Raw genomic sequence first — 6,763 nt, 5'->3', positions numbered from 1 at the left:
TTGTCATCATCATCAATTCCGACTTTGTTATCCTAATAATTCGATCACACCAAAGCTTCACTATTTGATACATTTACCTAGTCTATTGTTGAGGTATTATAAAAGTAACAAATACTTATTATTCAGTATTTACTTAATATAGGGTTGGTCCATTGATAAACTGCTGGTGTATGAGGATGGAAGCTAAAAATTCATAATATTTCAAAAGAATTGCTCAATTAGAAAATTATAAGAATCTTCCTTTGTCAATTGCAACTTGTCATCAAAAACTAATGTGTGCAGAAACTTTTTTTAGCTACTATGAATTGCTTTCAGGACCCTGTAAGTTGAATTGTGTAGATCCATGTAGCGTTTATGGCTTATTATACATTTTAGGTAAGACCAATTTACTGCAGGAAGAACATCTTTTAGATGAAATTTTACTCTGATTCCCAACATGAGCTTATCTAATATTGTTTCAAGGTATAAATAACAGTAACTTAAAATTCACTTACACTTTCATAGACCTAACTGGATTCATATTTATGGAGAACGGTATCAACATCCTTTCTTTTTACTGTATGGTTGGCAAGAAGATGACTTACCACAATTTGTCAAAGTGAAGGAAATTTTACTGATATCAGAAATAGTTTTTGTTGTTATTTAGAAATACTTTACTGCAGGAATTAATGATCATATAATAGGTTATCAAATTTTGTCTTCACCTTACAGCAATACAGTTTATCTCATAAACCATTCATACTGTCTACAAACTTATTATGCACACACATACTATGGAGACAGTAATTTATACATCTGTTTAAAGTCATTTGTGGAAAAATCTATTTAGTATGTTTGCTAAAATAACCATGAACTGTAATTTTTACATTAAATTGTCACAATAACAGCTTGCCAAAATAACAATAATTGTCAAAATGACAGCTCAGTTTTTACAGTGCATGACAGGCTTAAACTCAAGAGCAAGGCATGTGGGTGTGGTTATAGCCACACCTACTTTTTGACCACTCCCACTTTCAACCACACCTTTGCCCTATTTGCAGTCAAATCCTGCAGCCACCTATGATGCAGAGAAGCAATTCTTGCCAGGAGAAGAATGGCGAAATGTGGAGTGTTAATGAAGAAGAGCAATCTGACCATTGATCTTACTGGACAATTATATTTTAAGTGAGGAAAATCTAGGCTGTTATGTGTTTATGTGAAGTTATGTGTAAATGTATGTCACTAATTAGTCTTTTAAATTTTGTTATGTAAGGTAGAGCTAGTGGTTGAGTGAGTTTTTTGTTTAAAGAGAACTTTTCACTCAAAAGAGAGAAATCTAGCTTGGGCATGTTACGTTACAAATTATTTAATTTCTACCTCAGTCTATTGCATTTTCTCATCATGGAATGTTTGGCAGGTAGCTGTGCAGTACTTTCACACATCATGCTATTTTGGTTTCTATTAAACAGATTGGGACTAGCTGCTCTACATTTGAAAGAAAACTCCAATAATGTACTAGCACAAACCAGAGATGGTGAATAAAGATATTCAATAAGCTTTTCAAAGAGCAAACATGGCCAACACGTTGGTAGGAAAATTACAACCAAATCAACATATGGTAAAAATGATAAGAAAACAATAATTTTACATCACTATCTTTAGATTATGTAGATGATTTAAAGCAAGATGTCATATGTATTCTTAATGGTATTCCCCAAGATTTTACCCTCTTTGATGACAATTCACATGTACCTGCACCTCTTTGCCATTCATATAAACATCTAGACAAGCATGACGCAATAGATGGACACAAAACCAGTTTTTGTGAAACTTGAATTATCATTAGAATAGATAATTATCTATAGTTTGGGATTATTAAGTCCTGTATATGTGGTAGATGGAAATCTTCAAATTTCTGCACCTGCACAAGATTGCTGGAGAACTTTCCCATACCTCCCAAGCCAGCCTCAATGCTGGCTGATAGCTTGAGTATCTGTACTTCCTAATAAACATGAAATAAGTACAATATGGTTACACATTCAAGAACCTTATGCATTGGTAGAAGCATTAAGCCCACCATATTGCTGTCAATACTGATAGACGCCGCTTGAAGGACCCAAACATTAAGGCAATCTGTAGCAAACAACTCACAGGAGTAGGAAGCTCAAATATTGTCTCCATGACTTTATTTATTTCCTAGCAACAAATGCATTCGGTAGCTATTGCCATTGCCTCACTATCAGAGTTTTCATCATCTGAAGATAAACAACTTAATGCAAATTGATACAGCAATGGGTTTTGAAATGATTTTGTTATTATCAAAGTCTGGAGAAATTGATGAATTACCATTACTAGCTATAGCCATAATCATTGCCTTGCCTTGTATGACATCACAAGAAGCCACACCCACATGGCAGGGTGTAAAATGGCTGGAAGCAACAATGCATACTTTTGAAGCCCATATCTCAGTAAATCAATGTTTTGTGATTACTATTAAGTATACATCAGTTTTATGGTTAGAAGATTGTATTAAGCCTATAAAAGACACAAAGAATTATTTCAGTTACTCTTGAAGTAAGATTATGACACTAAAGTAATGAAAGGGAAAAATAAAATTGTTTCAGTACTTCCACAGAAGGTATGTATAATCAAGTTTTTATGGTATTAATATTTATATAAAATCATAATACTGTACAAGACCGATACTTATTGAACCCAGATTCTGATGATGGTGGGTTAATGTATGAAAGTAGTAGCACTGATAGTGAAAGTTACTGTGATGCTGATAATGATCTTAGTGATGTGTCATACATTGCCTGCCACGACATACTCTCCAATTTCAAGTTCAGATGGTGAAGAAATTGAAACAACATTTGAAATGTAGCATAGCAAAAATTAAGGTATTCACAACTCAACCATCATGTTTACAGTTACACTGCCATTATTTTCAGGAGATAGTCAGTCAAATGAGATTACATGGAAGTAAATGTCACTGTTTAAATGCAGGTGAATGACTTATTTGTGCCATGACATTAACTTTAGCTCTAACATTTTAGCGTAAGGGGCTGCATAATTTTACTGCAATTAGGGCAAAATAGGTGTGGCTGAAAGTGGGAGTGGTAAAAGGCAGGTGTGGTCATGAGCACAACAAAATGTCTTGCTTTTAAGTGTAAGTCTGTTAAAACTTTCATTTTAGCATTTTGTGAAAGATCCAGTTGAATAGGCTCTTACTCCTCAATGAAGAGTTATTCTGCCATTTTTGTGTTGAAGAGGAGAAAATTCAGTACCTAAGAAACATTTTTTAATATAAAATATTAGTAGCTAGGTGATTTAGCTGTTCAATGAATCTCAGCTGACTATGATGATTAATAATGAAGCTGCTATACAAAGATGTCAGTTATTCTACCTGCAGGTTACTGTAGATTATGTCTTCCTGAAGTAACAATACACATGGACCTATGAATCGGCTGACTGGCTTACTGTGCATAAACAATACCTTTTCCACTTATTCTCCATCAAATATCACTTTGTTGAGCAGAATAATATAGTTTTTGTCAAAAAAGTTGGCATTATTTTATGTAATAACTACTAAATAATTATTAATTAACTGCTAATAAGGAGATGTCACTTTCTGGTAAGAAATTCTAGTGGGGCATTGCCCTCATGCCCGTCCCTGCAGCAGCCTATGCATTTCAGTTAATAGTTAATCAAGTAATTGCAATAAACGAACTTCCTACTTCTTCAAAATTGTCGGTGATAACAAATAAAACTCCATGTTACATTAGACCTAACTAGTGTTGCACTTATATTGACATCGGTATCTGTATTGGTGCCTATATTGAGATTATAGGCATTATACACTTATAGGCTGTAATAACAGCCACATATATTTTAAATTTTAAGCAATGTTGAATAATTTGCAACATATTTATAATTATAAAATTACTACTCAAAGTTTAATAAAGGTAAGTTTTTCTGTAAAAAGCTGCATGTCAACTTTCTCGGAAAAAGCCTGTTGCATCTATCATCAGCTATAAAAGCTGCTGTGCTAAATAATCTCTCCGATGCAACACTGACAGCTAGCGCACTGAGATACTTTCGTGCCAAGACACTTAAGATATTCTTCGACTTTTCTTTAGTGGGTTGTTTCTTTTATTATTAGGAGTGTATAAAGGTAGGTTAGGTTCCTTAAGGTAAGATGCAATCCCAAATGTATCTACTTGTGACTCTTCCTGACTTAAAAGTTGATTCTTCATCTGATGCCATCATGGTGACAACAGTGCTGAGTAAAGAGTTGGCCATATCATTAACTTAAGGTCGTTTTGGTAGAGATGGCTCAAAAGAAACTTCAGAAAAGCTAGCATAGTTAAGACATTCCTCACTTAGTCTTTTAGAAGCTGCAGTTTGCCTTAAATATAGTTGAAAAGCATCTGTGTTTGTCCCTATGATCAAGGATAGTAGCCAGCGCATGGTGCCTTGATAACTCAACATCACTGAAACGAGAAGAGAGTGACTGCAACAACTGACGCTTCATAGTTGTGATGCCATCATCATCTTCATCATTAAGTTGTAATTTTTGACACAGAGCATTTATGAGAGGTATGACAATGGCAAGAGATGGACCTTGAAAGCTGGCCTCTTTACTTGCCTCTTTAAAGGCTTCAATAATTGTAGAACTTCTCCCATCAACTGCCATTGTGCATTAGTTAGTTCAGTAGGTAATGATATTTCAGTACTGACAGCCAGTATTGCTTGCTTCTGCTCCATGAACCACTGCAACATACTGTAAAACTACAAATTTTAGCTTGCTACTTATTTTAACAATATTAGCGAAGAGCCTAAACACGCTAAATTTAATATTCGCTAATAAAAACACCTGGTCACATGATCACAAAATGTCGCTGATACCATAGATACAATATCTATGCTGATACTATACTAGTAGATGGCTTTCTTCTGCTCGGTCGGCAACACTACCAAAGGAAGGAGAACCCAGTGGAACAATTAGTCTCGCGAGACTATGGAACAACAGCAGCAGCTAACAGAAAAGTGGGAAAGGTTTAATGATACGCCAAATTTAATAGTCGCTAATTTGACATTTATGCATACACGCTAAATAAAATAGCCGCTAATATTAATAGGTTTACAGTATAGTAAGACAAGTTCCAACAAGTGGGTTCAACTTGTACTAGCCTATACTCACATAATTCTAGCTTAGATTAAACAGATGACAATGCATGCAATGATACATTGGAATGTTTAAAGTGGCCAACAATTTTGTGAGAAGTGGAGAGCATGATTTCGACACTTCTTTGTGACAATATCCCATCTTTAACAGTGAGTTGTAAAGTATGGACAAAGCAAACACAAGACAATATGTCAGCATTTCCAACCCCAGCGACAAAGTTGCTGCCACTATCTCGAAGAACCAAGTGTAGCTAGTCAGTGGTATTCCACGTATAAGCAAGTTGTAAATACTGTCACTACAGTTTCCCCAGTATGCCTTTCATTAAATGGCTGACAACATTCTTTATTCTCCCAGTTACTATCTATCCAATGGCCAGTGAAACTAAGGTAGGAGTTTTAGCGGTCAGATGACCAAATATCTCTTGTAAGGGAGATGTGCCGTTCTTTCTCAACTAATTTTGCAATGCATTCCTTGACCTTTTGAAACATTGATGGAATTAATGATTGTGAAAGATAAATACGGGAGCACGGTGTGTATTTGGGTACAATCTCTGGATCAAGTGAAGTATTCGACTTCTGCCCCTTACATACTTAATAACCACTGACCACGCCCACCAGTTACATGTCAATACTACACCTTCATTTTCCAAGTGGCCACACCGATTTTAATTTAAAATGGCAGCCAGAAAATATGAAAAAGCCTAGGTACTTTACATTATGAAAAAACCAATGCAGCAAAGTTCATGGCACCCCTGATTTGATTTAATTGATCCATTTTGACAAGACAGAATGTACTATGATGATAAATTTTAATGTGTTTCAGTAGTTATGGCATTTTATAGATATTGTTATAATGAAACAAACCTATACTGAATTAATCAACTTGGTATTGTCTAGCAATGTCTCGTATAATTGAGTCAAAACATTTCATAGCTGTCTTCCCGTATTTCTCCCTGTACATAAACTCGTCTGGGTAACTTGGTAGCTGATGCTCATGACATGCTTTCGTTCTTTTGAATTTAGTTTTCACAAGATTCCAATAGGACTCTATGATTTGTGTATGAACACCTGTGGGACTGACAAATTCAACGGAATGGTTGACTGTTTCATGTCGGGAAACATTTGTTAGTGATGACAGGTGCCTGTAGGCTGCCCACTGATCGGAATAAACTGTAGTACCATGACCTACATGCTGCCAAAGAATGGGAAGTGTGGCTGCCGTTCTGTCAGGTACTATTTGCATATACCCTAGTGCAGATTTATGGCTTACATCCACCATTCCAAATACCCAGACTTTGTTATTAGTGGTACATCCTCTGTGATTCTGAAAGGGTAAACATTATTATATTTAATAATGATGCATGACATATATACCTGAGGCTTGTGTTTAAACATTGATTTATCTATCTGGACTACCTTTTCTTGTCCTCCTAAAGTAATTGGCTGTTGCAAAAGAGTTGTTGAACACACTTCTCCTAGCCCCTGAAAACAATTGATGGCAGAAGTCTTAGAAACACCTGCTTCTTCGGCAGCCCTAAGAGCATGGTACTCCTTTACCCACCAGTATATCAGTATTAACCACTCTGACAGTGTCATT

The sequence above is a fragment of the Amphimedon queenslandica genome, unplaced genomic scaffold, assembly GCF_000090795.2.
Source record: "Amphimedon queenslandica unplaced genomic scaffold, v1.1 AMPQUscaffold_13440, whole genome shotgun sequence".
Taxonomy (NCBI): domain Eukaryota; kingdom Metazoa; phylum Porifera; class Demospongiae; order Haplosclerida; family Niphatidae; genus Amphimedon; species Amphimedon queenslandica.
This window is presented reverse-complemented; position numbering follows the sequence as displayed.